At 39.3% G+C, this 17744-nt stretch overlaps 1 long non-coding RNA gene across 2 annotated transcripts in view; it reads left to right on the top strand.

Moving 5' to 3' along the window:
* LOC116761328 overlaps positions 1-17744 on the top strand; it is a 90797-nt gene that overhangs the window by 16416 nt on the left and 56637 nt on the right. The window contains exon 3 of one of the 2 annotated variants that reach the window (XR_004351946.1): positions 5009-5109. The exons of the other annotated variant lie outside the window; for it this stretch is intronic. This is a non-coding gene — a long non-coding RNA (uncharacterized LOC116761328). Of the gene's footprint in view, positions 1-5008; positions 5110-17744 lie in introns of those variants that run through there. 2 annotated transcript variants of the gene reach the window in all.

Here is a 17744-nt window from a genome sequence, read left to right as displayed (position 1 = left end):
TATATTCATATCATTCAAACAGCCCCCAAAATTCTAACTCTAGCATCCACTCTAAAGTCTAAGTCTTGTTTAAATATCTAAATTGGTGAGATTTGAGATATAATTCATCCTGAGGCAAAAATCCCTCTCCAGCTATAAACCTGTGAAATCGGACAAGTTACATGCTTCCAAAATAAAATGGTGGGATGGGCATAGGATAGACATTCCCATACCAAAATAGAGAAATAGAAAAGAAAGAAGGGATGATGCATCCCAAGCGAGTCCAAAACCTTGAAAGACAAATTCCATTAAATCTTAAGGCTCCTCTTTGACTGAATGTCCTCCTTACAGATCCACAGGCGCAGGGTCCTGCCTTATGGACCCACTGGCATGGTGGTCCCACCCATCAGGCTCTCCTGGGCAAGGTCTGCTCCCAAGGCTCCAGGTACCCCTAATCCCATGGCTCTGCAGGGTGGCCCCACCTCTGAGGCTTCAGTCAGAGACCATCTGGCTGGTTGAAACCAAGGTGGTAGCCCCAGCCTTTGAAACTGAGGAGGCAACCCCAATGATCTGAATCACCTTTGGCATTATTTTTTCCTTTTCTTTAAAAATAGTGTATATTCTCAGCCAAATAGCTCATGATCTGTTCCTGTAGGATCTAAGAAGTCCAATAGTCTTCCTTCATTCTGTCCCACGTTTTCCTGTTTCCTTTAGTCCCACCTGTTAGTGATCCCATCTCTATTCCTGGCTTCTGCTGAGATGGCTGATTAAATCCATGAGTCTCACACCTGATCTTTTTTTTTTTTGTGGTATGCAGGCCTCTCACTGTTGTGGCCTCTCCCGCTGCGGAGCACAGGCTCTGGACGCACAGGCCCAGCGGCCATGGCTCACGGGCCCAGCTGCTCCACGGCACGTGGGATCCTCCCGGACCGGGGCATGAACCCGTGTCCCCTGCATCGGCAGGCGGACTCCCAACCACTGCGCCACCAGGGAAGCCCACCCCTGATCTTTTTATCTAATGGTTGTTCAGCCATACCCTTACTGTTCCGTTCAGAACGAGCTTTCTCTCTTTTTTTTTTTTTTTTTGCTATATGAATAGACAGAGAAATTTCTAAATCTCTTAAGTTCCTTTTTGTTTAACAATTCCTTCTTCAATTCATTGCCTTCCTTTTGCATTTTACTATAAGCAGCCAGGGGGAAACCATGCTGTTCTTTCAACACTTTGCTTAGAAACCTCCTTGGGTAAATATCCAATTTCATTGCTTATAAATTCTTCCTGCCACAAACATAAAACGCAGTTCAGTCAAGTTCTTTGCCACATTAAAACAAGTGTCCCTTTTCCTCCAGTTTCCAATAACCTATTCTTCATTCCTTCTGAGACCTCACTAGAATGGCCTTTAATATCCATATTTCTACCAACATTTTGTTCATGATTATTTATGTATTCTCTAAGAAGATGAAAACTTTCTCTCCATCTCTCCTCTTTTCTATCTGAGCTCTCATCAGAATCATGTTTAACGTCCATATTTCTAGCATGCACCTCAAAACTCTTCCAGCCTCTACCCACTCTCCAGTTCCAGAGCTGCTTCTACATTTTTAGGTATTTGTTACAGCAGTATCCCACTTCTTGGTGCCAAAATTTGTATTTGTCAGCTTGGGCTGTCATAAAAAATACCATAGACTTGGAGGCTTAAACCACAGAAATCTAATTCTCACAGTTCTGGAGGCTGGGAAATCCAAAGTCAAAGTACCAGCCAATTCTGTTCCTGGTGAGGGCCCTTTTCTTGGCTTGCAGATGACTACCTTCTTGCTGTGTCCACACATGGTGGAAAAAGAGGCAGCAAGCTCTCTGGTGTCACTTTCGTAAAGAACACTAATCCTATCAGATTAGGGCCCCACCCCATGACCTCCTAAATGCAGTTACCTCTCAAAGGTTCCATCACCAAATACCATCACATTGGTAATTTGGACTTCAACATATGAATTTTGGTGGTACATAATTTGGTCCATAGCAGTACGTATATGATACATGATTAACTTCCAAATTACCCTGGTTGGCATTATTTTAATGTGTGTAACCAAGAGAAATATTGTCTCTTTTGGGGATTGACGCTGAGTTGCAGGATCCATAGTAATGAACTTCCTTATATAGCTATTATTATACCGCCTAGACATTTTAATCACAATTATGTGTAAATGTGTGTTATTGTTTATCTGTTAACATTGACATCTTAGAGAATAGCCACAACTTGCTACTACAGATACCATGGATTCAATAGCAGAGACCAAAAACAGAGTTGGTCTTCTCTACTTCCAGCCTGGCCTTTCTATACCCTTTCTCTTGGCCCATCACAAGTCCCCCCTCATTCCTTTCTTCTCTCTCTTCACAAAACCTGTCAAAATTTCCTTTCTGAAAAAGACTGTAGTAACAATAATTTACACAATTTTAAGGATTTAACCAAATTACCTTTTCATTCACAAAATTTGCTTTTTTTTTTTTTTTTTTTTTTTTTGCGGTACACGGGCCTCTCACTGTTGTGGCCTCTCCCATTGCGGAGCACAGGCTCCGGATGCGCAGGCTCAGCAGCCATGGCTCACGGGCCCAGCCGCTTGGCGGCATGTGGGATTTTCCTGGACCGGGGCACGAACCCGTGTCCCCTGCATTGGCAGGCGGACTCTCAACCACTGTGCAACCAGGGAAGCCCACAAAATTTGCTTTTTAAGCCTGAAATTTTAGGCATTAATGAGCAGACAAAAGGAGGGTTCGGAAAAACGAAGGACCAGTCCAAGTGCACTTAAAAATCAGATACAGATGACCTCTAGTCCTGTATGGACCTGGTTAGCATGGTATTTCCTACCTTCCTTCCATCTCTGAACCCTTAGGCTGTGCACATATATGATGTGCTGCTGCTGCTGGTTGATCTTCAGGCACCTGTGACCTATTCCCGCTCTCTCTGTCCAACTTAAGAGCCAGGAAAGGGGAAGGAAGAAGACATTTCAACATGGAGGAGGGGAGAGGACAAGTGGCCGAGCACCTCACCAATTCCTAAGCTCAAGTTAGATCTTCATTCTCCTGTTGCCCTTTGGAAATACAGTGGGTAACACATGTGGCTTGTGTATAGAGAAAATTCTCAGAGGACAAGCTATGAAAAGATGTTGAAGTCCAAACTCAGCTTCAAAGTAGTGCTCACATCTTTTCTTTTTTTTCCTCCCAGCACCATCCCTCTCTTCTAAGGGTTTCTCGTCTGCTTTTTTCTCCTGGTCATGAGGTTTTTTCATTTGCTGCTGACAACATAAACTATGAATTTAGTAAGGGTTTGGTTTAACTTTGGAGTAAAGCTAAAGCACAGCTGCTTCCTTTCTCTTGTGCCTTTTCCTCCTCCTCATCATTTTTTCCTATAAGTTTGGACATTTTCTATTTTAAAAATTTAGCCAAATATCTGTATTTTACAATCAAAACTGTTTTTTGAAAACATCAGTCTCATTTTTCTTTGTTAAAGAACTGACATGCCTGAAAGTTCTAGGACTCTAGCCACTCACTGCTACATATTATTAAGAAAAATGATTGTTGGACTGTTTTGAATGGGAGTGTAGCTGTGGAATTTTTTTTTCTTTCCCCTGCACACACCTCAGGAAGGAAAATACAGAAACACCCTTTTGACTACTCTCATGAGAAGTACTCCTTAAGCCCAGAATAACTCCAAACAAGTAAAACCTTTGTGTTTAGCATAGAGTGGATCTGGAGGAGAAGAGGATGTAGAGAAAGACACAGAGCGTTGGGCTCTTCTCACAAAGAAATTCTGTGCGTTTAGTCTCTGTGCTTTTAGTGTCTCTAAAAGCTGTTTATTGAGGGGAGGGGTGGTAGAAAATGTACCCATTACAGGGGTTGTTTGAATCTCTAAATCTGACTTCAGTTTCTAAGGTGAATGACCTGTGTAAATAAAATTGAAATTACCTCAGGTTTCTTTTTGCAATATTCTTCTCTCTTTTTTTTGCCCATGGTTGGCCTTCCAGTTTGGGTTGTGCTTATAAGTAAAGCACCAGGTGTGTAGACAGTAAATAGTTCCAGAGTGGACTGGGGCTTTTTATACTCTCAGATTCATCAACTCACAACACCTCAGTGGAAACCAATCTTCATTTGGGGAAGCAAAATACATTTTTGATATTAGTCCCATGGAACAATGGACTCTATTCACCATGGAATTCCCACATTTTCAACTATTACAAATTTTCTAACTTCTTGCCTTGTCGTTATTTCTGATTCAATCTGTCTAAAACCGAATTTATCAGCCCCCTCTGGTCCCTCACTGAATTTGTTGAAGAAAAAATTGGGTGTTTTCTTCTAGGCACTGGGCTAGGTGCTTGGACTACAGTGGTGAAGAGGCAGTAATTCTCAGCCCTTATGGAACTTCCATTTGAGCAGGAGAGGTCAGATAGTTAACAATAATGATCTTAATGACTATAATTTCAATGGAGACAAATGCTATGAAGGAGATGCACAGGTACTATGAGTGAGTTTAACTGGAGGAATCTGTCCTAATCTGGGGGATCAGGAAAAGTTCATTAAGGAAGATGTGTCCAGGCTGAGCTCTAAAGATGCTTAGATATCCACTATGGGGTACTGTGTCTCCAGAGGAATCAATAGCTTTGGAAAGTGGTTGTGAGGAAGCATGTGTTAAAGAAATTGAGCAAAAGCTATGGTTTCTGGAATAGAGAATGAAGGGAGAGTGATGTAAAATTTAGTCTGGTGAGGTAGGCTTGGAGCATGAAGGCCTTTGAGTCACCTGGGAGATTTAGAATTTTGTTCTAAGAGTAGTAAAAAGCCATAGAAAGATTTGAACCAGGAGAATCACTTAAATAGAATAAACTAGAATAACTGACTGCTGTCAGGAGAATGGAAGCAAACTCTGGTAGTTAAGATTTTTGTTCATCTAGCACACTTCTTGCCCTCTACTTCTGGTAACAGTACACCTCTCCTTGTTTTTGGTTTTTCTTTTTTTTGGCTGCAACGTGGCTTGTGGGATTTTAGTTCCCCGACCAGAGATCGAACCCAGGCCCCCTGTAGTGGAAGAACGGTCTTAACCACTGGACTGCCAGGGAAGTCCCAGCACCCCTCTGCTTGTGGAGAACCCCTTCCATGTGATTTGGGTAAGGTTTGACTCCCTCATCCCCCATCACAGGGATGGGCACATAATCCATCTAAATGTAACTAATCAGAGTTTCCTGTTCTCTTGGCCTCAGGGTTTAGTTCAGCAGTGGGCAATGACCCAAGTCAGACTAATTAACATCCTCTCCAGGACGTCTGCTCAAATTCTCAGGAAAGAGATAAACCCTGTCTCTCTGGGATTGTCAGTGGCCATGGCTCACGGGCCCAGCCGCTCCGCGGCATGTGGGATCCTCCCGGACCGGGGCATGAACCCGTGTCCCCTGCATCGGCAGGCGGACTCCCAACCACTGCGCCACCAGGGAAAATCCCCAAGATTTGTTAATTCACTCTCCTGTTAATGAATGAATATTTGAATTGTTTCTAGTTTTGGACTTTTAGAAATAAAGGTGCTATATACTTGCCACGCACAGGTCTTTGTGTGAACACAGTTTTTATTTTTCTTGAGTAAATCCCTAAGATTTGCATTGCTGGGTCATATGGTAAGAGTATGTTTGTCTAACGTTATAAGTGTTGCTAGTGTTTTCCAAATGCCTACACCTCTGGCAATTTATGAGAGGCCCAGTTACTTCCACATTCTTGTCCATACTTGATATTTTTATTCTTTCTAATTTTAGCTATCTTAGTGCATGTGTAGTGGTATTTCATTGTGGTTTAACTTGCATTTTCCTGATGATTAATGATGAGCATTTTGCTACTTTTTTTTATTTGCCATTATTAAATGAGGGCTTATTTGCTATTTGTAGGTATACTTTGGAGAAGCATCTATTCAAATTCTTTATTTTTTAAAAAACACCTTTTTATTTTGAAATAATTATAGGCTCATAGGAAGTTACAAAAATAGTACAATGAGTCTGACGTGCACTTCTCCCAGCTTTCCAATAGTGACATGTTATGTAGCTTGTAGTACAGTATCAACACCAGGAAATTTACATTGGTATTACTGTTAACAGACTTTATTCAGTTTTATCTTTAATAAACCTGCATTTTTTTGGTATGTGGATGTGTGTGTGTGTTCTATGCATTTTTATCCTATGCAAAGATTTGTGCAGTTACTACAACAATCAAGATACAGAATTGTCTATTACCACAAAATGACTCTCTCATGCATACCCCATCACACAATCCATCCCATCCTTTGTCCCTATCCTTTAGTACCAGTGTTTGTTTTCTATCGCTATGATTTTATCACTTTGAGAATAAATAGGATCATATAGTATGCCGCCTTTTGAGAGTGGCTCTTTCACTCAGCATAATTCCCTTGAGATTTACTCACATTGTTGTGTCTATCAGTAGTTTGTTCCTTTTTATTGCTGTGTAGTATTCCATAGTATGATAGACGTATCAGAGTTTTAACACTTACTCATCGAAAGACATTTGAGTTGTTCTAGTTTTCGGCTATTTATAAAGCTGCTGTGAACATTCATGTACAGATTTTTATGTAAACACAGGTTTTTATTTTTTTTTGGATAAATGCTCAACAGTGCAATTTCTGGGTTGTATGGTAAATGCATGTTTAATTTCACAAAAAGGTGCCAAACTATTTCCCGAAATGGCAGTACCATTTTGCATTCCTGCTAGCAAGGTATAGGAAATCCAGTTTCTCTTCATTTTTGCCAGTATTTGGTATTGCCACTTTTCTTTCCTTCCTTCCTTCCTTCTTTTTTTGTTTTAGCTGGTTTAATAGGTGTGTAGTGATATTGCCTATGTTTTTAATTGGGTTGTCTTCTTATTATTGACTTAAAAGTATTCTTTATACATTCTGAATGTATGTCTTTTATGAAATATATATTTTTCCAACACTTCTCCCAGTTTGTGGTTTGCCTAATTTACTTTCTTAACATCTTTTAAAGAGCAAAGGTTTTTAATTTTGATAAAGTCCAATTAATCAATTTTAAAATTCTATTTTTCATGATTTTTTCTGTCATATCTAAGAAATCTTTGCTTAATCCAGGGTCAAATAATATTCTCCTATTTTTTTCTTATACTCATATAGTCTTTGCTTTTATCCATAGGTCTGTGATCCATTTTGAGTTTATTCTGATATATGCTATAAAGTAAGGGTTGAGGTTTGCTTTCTTTTCATGTGGATATCCAGTTGTTTCAATGCCATTTGTTAAAGAGCTTATCCTTTCCATACATAATTACTTTGGAAACTTTGTCCAAAATTGACCATATATGTGTAGGTCAGTTTCTGGACTTTCTGTTCTGTTTCATTGATCTGTATGTTTATTCTTATGCCAATACCACACTGTCTTGATTACTCTAGCTTTATAGTATGTCTTAAAATCATGTAGAAAAAGCAACTTTGTTGTTCTCTTCAAAAGTGTCTTGGCCTATCTAGTTCCTTTGCATTTCTATATAAATCAGCTAGGATTTTAACTGAGACTGCATTAAATTTATTAATCAATTTGGAGAGACTTGACATCTCAGCGATATTGTGTCTTCCACCCCATGAACATGATATGTCCCTCCATTTATTTAGATCTTCTTTAATTTTTCTAAACAATATTATGTAGTAGTCTTTCACAATATTTGTTAAGTTGATTCCTAAGTAGTTTGTATTTCTTAATGCTGTTTTAAATATTATTTAAAAATATTAAGTTCCAAATCGTTCATTGCTAATATGTAGCAGTTGATATTTTACATGTATTCTGTGACATTACTAAACTCCCTTATGAATTCTAGTAGTTTTTTTTTTTTTAGATTTCTTAAGATTTTCTACATAAGTAATCATACTGTCATAAAAACACTTCTCTTTACCTTTTCCTATCTGTAGACTTTTTGTTTCTTTTGCTTTCCTGATTGTATGGGCTAGGACATTCATACAATATTAGATAGGAGTGGTGAGAGCAGATGTCATTGCCTTTTTCCAGATCCATCTGCTGAATTTGGATTGCTATTACTTTATTAAAGAATTTTACACTAATGTTCATACGGCGTATTAGTTAGTCATTTCTTTTAATACTTTTGGTTTTGGTTTCGGGGTAATGCTGACCTTATAAAATGAGTTGGGAAGTGCTCTCTCCTCCTCTGTTTTCTGAAAGACCTTAGGTAGGATTGATATTATTACTTCACCAGTAAAGCCATCTGGATCTGGCATTTTCTTTCTGGGAAGGCTTTCAATTATAAATTCAATTCCTAGATTAGAGTTATACCTACTCAGATTTTCTGTTTCATTTTGAGCCAGTTTTGGTAATATGAGTCTTTCAAGGAATTTGTCCATTTCATATAAGTTGTTTATTGTCAAAAGTTTTGTGTCATTTTCCTATTACCTTTTTAATGTCTGTACGCTCTGTAGTGAGTCCTGTTTTGTTTCTGATACAGTTTATTTCTGTATTCTCTGTTACTTTCCTGATCAACTGAGCAAGAGGTTCATAAAATTTATTTTTCTTTTCAAATACCATATTTTCCCAATTTGTAGTCTCTATTTCATTGACTTTCCCTATTGTTTATTTTCTATTTTATTGATTTGATTTTTCCTCTTGTTTCCTTTTACTATAGTTTTAATTGATATTCTTTTTCTTGCTTCATAAGATTGGAGCTTACAACATTGTCTTGGACCTTTCTTCTGTTCTATAAATTTAAAGTTATGTATTTCCCTCCAAGCACTGCATTGTTGGCATCACACGATTTAAAAAAATTGAAATATAATTCATGTACCCTAGAATTTACTCTTTTGAGGCATGTACAATAAATCGGTAGTTTTTAGTATATTTACAAGGTTGTACAACCCTCACCACAGTCTAATTCCAGAATATTTCATCACTCCAAGAAGAATCCCTATACCAATCAGCAGTCACTTTCGATCCCACCTTTCCTCCAGCCACTGGCAACCATTAATCAATTGGACAACATTTTGTTTACTGTTCATCAGTTGATGTACATTTTGATTGTACCCTCTTTTTGGCTTCTATGAATAATGCTTCTCTGAACATTCGTGTACAAGTTTTTGTTTGAACATATGTTTTCAATTCTCCTGGGTATATACCCAGGAGAGGAATTGCTGAGTCATATGATAACTCTACGTTTAGCTTCTTGAGGAGCCACCAAACTGCTTTCCACAGTGCCTGCACCATTTTGCATTTCCACCAGCTCAGTTTATCCACATTCTCTCTAAATTTGTTATTTACATTTTTTATTATATCCATCCTAGTGTGTATGAAGTGATATCACACTGTGGTTTTTTGTTTGTTTGTTTCTGTTTTTCAGGTCATCTTTATTTTTACTGATGTTCTGTGTTCTTTCAATTGTGTGTTCACATTGTGGTTTTGATTTTCATTTCCCTAATGACTGATGTTGACTGTCTTCTCTCTAACTCAAGGGGTAGTCAGCCTTTTTGTTCAATTCAGGCCTTCAACTGATTGGGTGAGGCCCAACCACACTGGGGAGGACAGTTTGCTTTACTCAGTCTACTGATTTAAATGTTAATCTCATCAAAAACACCCTCATGCAAACACCCAGAGTAATGTTTGGCCAAATATATGGGCACCCTGTGACTCAGTCAAGGTGACATTTAAAATTAGCCATCATGGGAAAAAAAAAAAAAAATCTTAAAAATGCAAAAAATCCATGACTAACAAATACCAAAAAATTAAATAAAAGAAGGATCAGTAAAAATAAATAAATAAAACAAAATAAATAAATAAAATTAGCCATCATGCCCTCCTTCAAGATTTTGAGGGGGTGTGGTTAAGCTCCACCTCCTGGCTTGGGGAGTGTCTACAGATTTTTGAAATTCTTCTGTAAGGAAGATTTGCCACTTTTTCCCCATTGAGTGGGTTTTTGTTCCTCACAACTAACCAAATGTGCCCTAAAACAGAATGCCTAAAAGCCATGAAGGACATAAATGTTCCTTTGGTATGATGTTTTAGATTAAATAATAGAATATTATTTAAATCTAGAATATTTTGGATTTAAACAATAGAAATTAAAAAAAAATCCAGATCCTTCCCTCATATCCTACAGAATTTAGTGTCTTTCTGGTGACATTGGGTGAACTAGACCTCCCACAATGGTATGGTTCCTCTCAGTTTATCAGATATTTACTGAGTAGCTATTATGTGCTAGGGATGATGCTTAGACTGAGAATATGATGACAAGAAGTCCTGGATTCAAAGAATTATAATCCAGTGAGTCAAGCACAGGTGTAGAGATAGAAGATTTGGGTTGAGCCCTGCTTTATCACCTACTTTGACCTTAGGCAGGCAGGTTAAAAATTCTTTGAATGTCAGCTTCCTCATTTTTCAAAAGAACATAATGGTAGTGATGATAATAATAATAATAATACCTGGTTCACAGGGTTGTTGTAGTAACTAAATAAAACAGTATTTGTGAGGAAAAAGTTTTTAGATTGCTGCACAAATGCTATTGTTCTCAATCACAACAATAGGCAAGACAGGCAAAATAGATGTCATTATCTCCAACTTTTGTAGCTTTGGCATAATGATTAAGTATCTTGTGCAGAATCACACAGCCAGTTATGTGCACTGCTCACTTCAGAACACAGGTCTTTTCATTCTGTTGTTTCCACCCCACTGCCCTGCAAGAATCTGATGCATTCCTATTTATAAGGGCAGCCTGTCTATTTTTTAAATTATTCTGGAACACATTTAAAAATCCATAATGTGAGATTAAAAAAAAAGAAAAAACTTCTGGTTTGCATTTATCTTGGCAGCTTGGAGAAAACATATTTTTCTGGGCATGTTTGGAAATGGATGATCGTTTTTGATTCTTAGCCATATCCTCCAGGCTTTCCTTGGGACACTTTCAGAGATTATCTTTGGGATTCAGGAAAGCATAATGTCATTTTATTTTTTAAATCCTCGGGGTGTTAGGAGTTTTGCGTCTTATTTTTCCAGACTGCCCTTTCATTGTAGCTATTATTTTTTAAATCTAATATTCATAATTCATTTTGTTAAAGAAGATATTTCATTTTATGCCAATAAATATGTATGAATATTGGAAGATGAAAAAAAAATGCCTGAGCTGTGAGTGATGGCAAGAATTATAGGGCATGGTATAGTGAAATAGAATGTGGGGATTAAGTCACTGTGCTCCTCTGTATAAACCACATGATTGAGAAGAGAATGGGAATCACCTTCTGCTGAAATTCCTCTTGGAAATACCTTCAAAAGCATATTGGAAAAAGATAATTAAATTAAAAGGACACAGTTTATTTTATTTGTAGAATCATAATCCTCCATGGGAGATCTGGGTAAATAGACTTCAAAATTTTGGCTTTGTTCAAGATTCCTTGACACGTTCGGTGGTTTGAAAAAATAATTTAAATTCACTATCTGAAAATTAGGACAATTGTAGTTCATAACACTGTACTTGGAACTTGGGAGTTAATTATATTAATGGCTGGTATTTAATATATGATTACTATGTGTCAGACCATATGCTAAGCATTTAACTAGCTGTTAACTCATTTAATCCTCTCCACACTTTGGGAAGTAAGTATAATTATTGTTTCTATTTTATAGATAAGACAACTGTAGTAGAAAATTTTCAGTGTATTATAATCATCTGTTTACATATTGGTCCGTTCCTTTGGACCTGAGGGTAGGCATTGAACCCTCATACTATTCATCTCCCATGCTTAGCATAGACTCTGGTTCATAGGCAGTCAATAAATACGATCTAATCTATGCTTCAGGAAGCCACTGAGTGTACGTTGGATTGAAGTTCATTGTTTAGGCAAAATCCAATAAGAATTTATATTCGGATGAAGAAAGTAGAAAAAGAAATGTAGAGATGTGAAAAGGTAAATAGTAAGTGATATAAGATTTTAAGTAAAGGCAGCATTATAAGCTGTCTCTAAAAGAGCTGTTTGGGACTATGTTAATGGGTTAAAGGCCATGTACAGGCTTTACCTTGTTTCATTGTGCTTCACCTTATTGTACTTTGCAGTTATACATTTTTTTAAAAATTGAAGGTTTGTGGCAACCCTGCATTGAGCAAGTTCATCGGTGCCATTTTTTCCACCAGCATTTGCTCACTTCGTGTCTCTGTGACACATTTTGGTAATTCTTGCAATATTTTAAGCTTTTCATTATTACTTTTGTTATGGTGACCTGTGATCAGTGATCTTTGATGTTACTGTTGTAATTGTTTTTGGGAGCCGCAAGCGGTGCCGATATAAGATGGTGAACTTGAGAAATGTGTGTGTTCTGACTGCTCCATGGACAGGCCACTCCCCCATCTCTTTCCCTCTCCTTGGACCCCCCATTCCCAGAGATACAACAGTATCGAAATCAGGCCAATTACAATCGTACAATGGCTTCTAAATGTTCAAGTAAAAGGAAGTGTCACACATCTTTCCCTTTAAATCAAAAGCTGGAAATGATTATGCTTAGTGAGGAAGGCTTGTTGAAAGCCAAGATAGGCTGAAAGCTAGGCCTCTTGTACTAAACAGTTAGCCAAGTTGTGAATACAAAGGAAAAGTTCTTCAAGGAAATTAAAAGTGAACACACAGATAATAAGAAAGCAAAACAGCCTTATTGCTGATATGGAGGAAGTTTTAGCGGTCTGGATAGATCAAGCCAGCCACACATTCCCTTAAGCCAAAGCCTCATCCACAGCAAGGCCCTAACTCTCTTCAATTCTGTGAAGGCCAAGAGAGGTGAGGAAGCTTCAAAAGAAAAGTTTAAAGCTGCCAGAGTTTGGTTCATGAGGCTTAAGGAAAGAAGTCATCTCCGTAACATACAAGTGTAAGGTGAAGTGGCAAGTATTGGCATAGAAACAGCAGCAGGTTTTCCCGAAGATATGCCTAAGATAATTAATGAAGGTGGCTACACTAAACAATAGATTTTCAATGTAGATGAAATAACCTTATATTGGAAGAAGATGCCATCTAGGACTTTCGTAGCTGGAGAGGAGAAGTCAATGCCTGGATTCAAAGCTTCAAAGGACAGGTTGACCCTCTTGTTAGGGGCTAAAGCAGCTGGTGACTTTAAGCTGAAGCCAGTGCTCATTTACCATTTTGAAAAGACCCTTCACGATTATGCTGAATCTACTCTGTCTGTGCTCTGTCAATGGAACAGCAAATCCTGGATGACAGCACATCTGTCGACAACATGGTTTACTGAATATTTTTAGCCCACTGTTGAGACCTACTGCCCAGAAAAAAAAAGATTCCTTTCAGTATATTACTGCTCATTTACAAGCAGCTGGTCATCCAAGAAGAGCTCTGATGGAGATGTACAATGAGATTCATGTTTTCATGCCTGCTAACACAACCTTCATTTTAGGGCCTATGGAACAAGGATTAATTTTGCCTTTCAAGTCTTATAATTTAAGAAATACATTCTGTAAGGTTACTGTTGCCATAGATAGTGATTCCTTTGGTGGATCTGGGCAAAGTAAATTGAAAACCATCTGGAAAGGATTCACCATTCCAAGTGACACTAAGAACATTTGTGATTCATGGGAACAGGTCAAAATATCAACATTTATAGGAGTTTGGAAGAAGTTGATTCCAACCTTCATGGATGACTTTGAGAGGTTCAAGACTTCAGTGGAGGAAATAACTGCAGATGTGATGGAAATAACAAGAGAACTAAAATTAGAAGTGGAGCCTGACTGTTAGCATCTGCCTTATGTATTGAGGTTCTCCTATGTTGGGTACATAAATACTTACAATTGTTATATCTTCTTCTTGGATCGATCCCTTGATCATTACGTAGTGTCCCTCTTTGCCTCTTGTAATAGTCTTTATTTTAAAGTCTATTTTGTCTGATATGAGAATTGCTACTCCAGCTTTCTTTTCATTTCCATTTGCATGGAATATCTTTTTCCATCCCCTCACTTTCAGTCTGTATGTGTCCCTAGGTCTGAAGTGGGTCTCTTGTAGACAGCACATACACGAGTCTTGTTTTTGTATCCATTCAGCCAGTCTACGTCTTTTGGTTGGAGCATTTAATTCATTTACATTTAAGGTAATTATCGATCTGTATGTTCCTATTACCATTTTCTTAATTGCTTTGGGTTTGTTATTGTAGGTGTTTTCCTTCTCTTGTGTTTCCTGCCTAGAGAAGTTCCTTTAGCATTTGTTGTAAAGCTGGTTCGTTGGTGGTGAATTTTTGTAGCTTTTACTTGTCTGTAAAGGTTTCAATTTCTCTGTCAAATCTGAATGAGATCCCTGCTGCGTAGAGTAATCTTGGTTGTATGTTTTTCCCTTTCATAGCTTTAAATATGTCCTGCCACTCCCTTCTGGCTTGCAGAGTTTCTGCTGAAAGATCAGCTGTTAACCTTATGGGGATTCCCTTGTATGTTATTTGTTGCTTTTCCCTTGCTGCTTTTAATATTTTTTCTTTGTATTTAATTTTTCATAGTTTGATTAATATGTGTCTTGGCATGTTTCTCCTTGGATTTATCCTGCATGGGACTCTCTGCGCTTCCTGGATTTGACTGACTATTTCCTTTCCTATATTTGGGAAGTTTTCAACTACAATCTCTTCAAATATTTTCTCAGTCCCTTTCTTTTTCCCTTCTTCTTGTGGGACCCCTATAATTTGAATGTTGGTGCATTTAATGTTGTCCCAGAGGTCTCTGAGATTGTCCTCAATTCTTTTCACTCTTTTTTCTTTATTCTGCTCCGTGGTAGTTATTTCCACTATTTTATCTTCCAGGTCACTTATCCGTTCTTCTGCCTCAGTTATTCTGCTATTGATTCCTTTTAAAGAATTTTAAATTTCATTTATTGTATTGTTCATCATTGTTTGTTTGCTCTTTAGTTCTTCTAGGTTCATGTTAAACATTTCTTGTATTTTCTCCATTCTATTTCCAAGATTTTGGATCATCTTTACTATCGTTACTCTGAATTCCTTTTCAGGTAGACTGCCTATTTCCTCTTCATTTGTTTGGTCTGGTGGGTTTTTGCTTTGCCCCTTCATCTGCTGCGTATTTCTCTGTCTTCTCATTTTGCTTAACTTACTGTGTTTGGGGTTTCCTTTTTGCAGGCTGCAGGTTCGTAGTTCCCCTCGTTTTTGGTGTCTGCCCCCAGTGGGTAAGGTTGGTTCAGTGGGTTGTGTAGGCTTACTGGTGGAGGGGACTGGTGCCTGTGTTCTGGTGGATGAGGCTGGATCTTTCTGGTGGGCAGGACCATGTCCGATAGTGTGTTTTGGGGTGTCTGTGAACTTAGTATGATTTTAGGCAGCCTCTCTGCTAATGGGTGGGGTTGTGTTCCTGTCTTGCTAGTTGTTTGGCATGGGGTGTCCAGCACTGGAGCTTGCTGGCTGTTGAGTGGAGCTGGATCTTAGCGTTGAGATGGAGGTCTCTGGGAGAGCTCTTGCCGATTTATATTACATGTGGCTGGGAGGTCTCTGGTGGACCAATGTCCTGAACTCGGCTCTCCCACCTCAGAGGCTCAGGCCTGACACCTGGCCTGAGCACCAAGACCCTGTCAGTCATGGCTCAGAAGAGAAGGGAGAAAAAAAGGAAGAAAAAAATAAAATAAAATAAAGTTATTAAAATAAAAAAGAAGAGAGCAACCAAACCAATAAAGAAATCCACCAATGATGACAAGCGCTAAAAACTATACCAAGATAAACATAAAAATCAGTAACTAGTCAGTCGCATACAGCAAACCCCAAGACTTCAGTTGCTCCTAAAGTCCACCGCCTCTATTTTGGGATGATTCTATTCAGGTATTCCAGAGATGCAGGGTACATCACGTTGATTGTGGAGATTTAATCCGCTGCTCCTGAGGCTGCTGGGAGAAATTTCCCTTTCTCTTCTTTGTTCGCACAGCTCCCGGGTTCAGCTTTGGATTTGGCCCTGCCTCTGTGTGTAGGTCGCCCTCTGGCGTCTGTTCTTCACCCAGATAGGAGGGGTTAAAGGAGCCGCTGATTCGGGGGCTCTGGCTCACTCAGGCCGGGGGGAGGAAGGGGTATGGATGAGGGGCGAGCCTGCGGCGGCAGAGGCCAGCATGATGTTGCACCAGCCTGAGGTGCGCCGTGCGTTCTCCCGGGGAAGTCCCTGGATCATGGGACCCTGGCAGTGGCAGGCTGAACAGGCTCCCGGGAGGGGAGGTGTGGATAGTGACCTGTGCTCGCACACAGGCTTCTTGGTGGTGGCAGCAGCAGCCTTAGCGTCTCATGCCCGTCTCTGGGGTCCGCGCTGATAGCCGTGGCTCGCGCCCGTCTCTGGATCTCGTTTAGGCGGTGCTCTGAATCCCCTCTCCTTGTGCACCCTGAAACAATGGTCTCTTGCCTCTTTGGCAGCTCCAGACTTTTTCCCAGACTCCCTCCCCCCTAGTGCACTCGTCCCCTTCATGCTGTGTTCACGCCGCCAACCCCAGTCCTCACCCTGAGATCCGACCTCCGAAGCCCGAGCCTCAGCTCCCAGCCCCACCCGCCCCGGCAGGTGAGCAGACAAGCCTCTCGGGCTGGTGAGTGGTGGTCGGCACCGATCCTCTGTGCGGGAACCTCTCCACTTTGCCCCCCGCACCCCTGTGTCTGCGCTCTCCTCCGCGGCTCCGAAGTTTCCCCCTCCGCCACCCGCATTCTCTGCCCGCGAAGGGGCTTCCTAATGTGTGGAAACCTTTGCTCCTTCACGGCTCCCTCCCAGAGGTGCAGGTCCTGTCCCTATTCTTTTGTCTCTGTTTATTCTTTTTTCTTTTGCCCTACCCAGCTACGTGGGGAGTTTCTTGCCTTTTGGGAGGTCTGAGGTCTTCTGCCAGTGTTCAGTAGGTGTTCTGTAGGAGTTGTTCCACATGTAGATGTATTTCTGATGTATTTGTGGGGAGGAAGGTGATCTCCACATCTTATTCCTCCACCATCTTGAAGGTCCTTCCTCTCATGGTTTTTAATGAGAAATATGAAGTGAGTTGGATCATCATTCCCCTATATTTCAGGTACCATTTTTCTCTGGCTGCTTTCAGGATATTTTCTTTGTCTTTTGTTTTTAGCAATTTGGCTATGGTATTATCTGGGTATGGATTTTTTTGAGTTTATTCTGTTTGAGGTTCAGTGAGCTTCTTGAATCTGCAAGTTTATCTTTTGCCAAATTTGGGCATTTAAAAACCATTTATTTCTTTAAGTATTTTTCTGCATGATTCCTTTTGTTCTCCTTTGGAGACTCCAATGACACAAAGATTAGACCTTTTGGTATTGTCCCATAGGTCCTTTACGTTCTGCTTCTACAAAAACTTTTAAAATCCCTATTGTTCAGATTGGATACTTTTTACTGATATCTTGAAGTTTGTTAGTGAGCCCATCCAGTAAGTTTTTAATTTCAGTTATTGTACTTTTCCAGTTCTAACCTTTTCTTTTGGCTCCTTTTTTATACCTTCTATTTCTCTCCTGAGACTTCCTATTTTTTCATCTGTTTCAAGCGTTTTCGCATTTACTGATTAGAGAATGATTTTAATAACCATCTTAAAATCTTGGTCCAATTTCAACATTTTTGTTCTTGGATGTTGATTGTCTTTTCCCTTGAGAAATGTCAAGATTTTACTGATTCTTTATATGTTGAATAATTCTGGATTTGATCCTGGACATTTTGAATATTATGTTATGGGATTTTAGGTTTTGTTTAAACTGGTGTAGTGGCAACTGAACAGTTTAGGTTTAGCTTGCAAGTTTTTAGCCTGCCT

This window comes from Phocoena sinus, chromosome 10 (assembly GCF_008692025.1).
Source record: "Phocoena sinus isolate mPhoSin1 chromosome 10, mPhoSin1.pri, whole genome shotgun sequence".
In the NCBI taxonomy this organism is placed as follows: domain Eukaryota; kingdom Metazoa; phylum Chordata; class Mammalia; order Artiodactyla; family Phocoenidae; genus Phocoena; species Phocoena sinus.
This window is presented reverse-complemented; position numbering and strand designations above follow the sequence as displayed.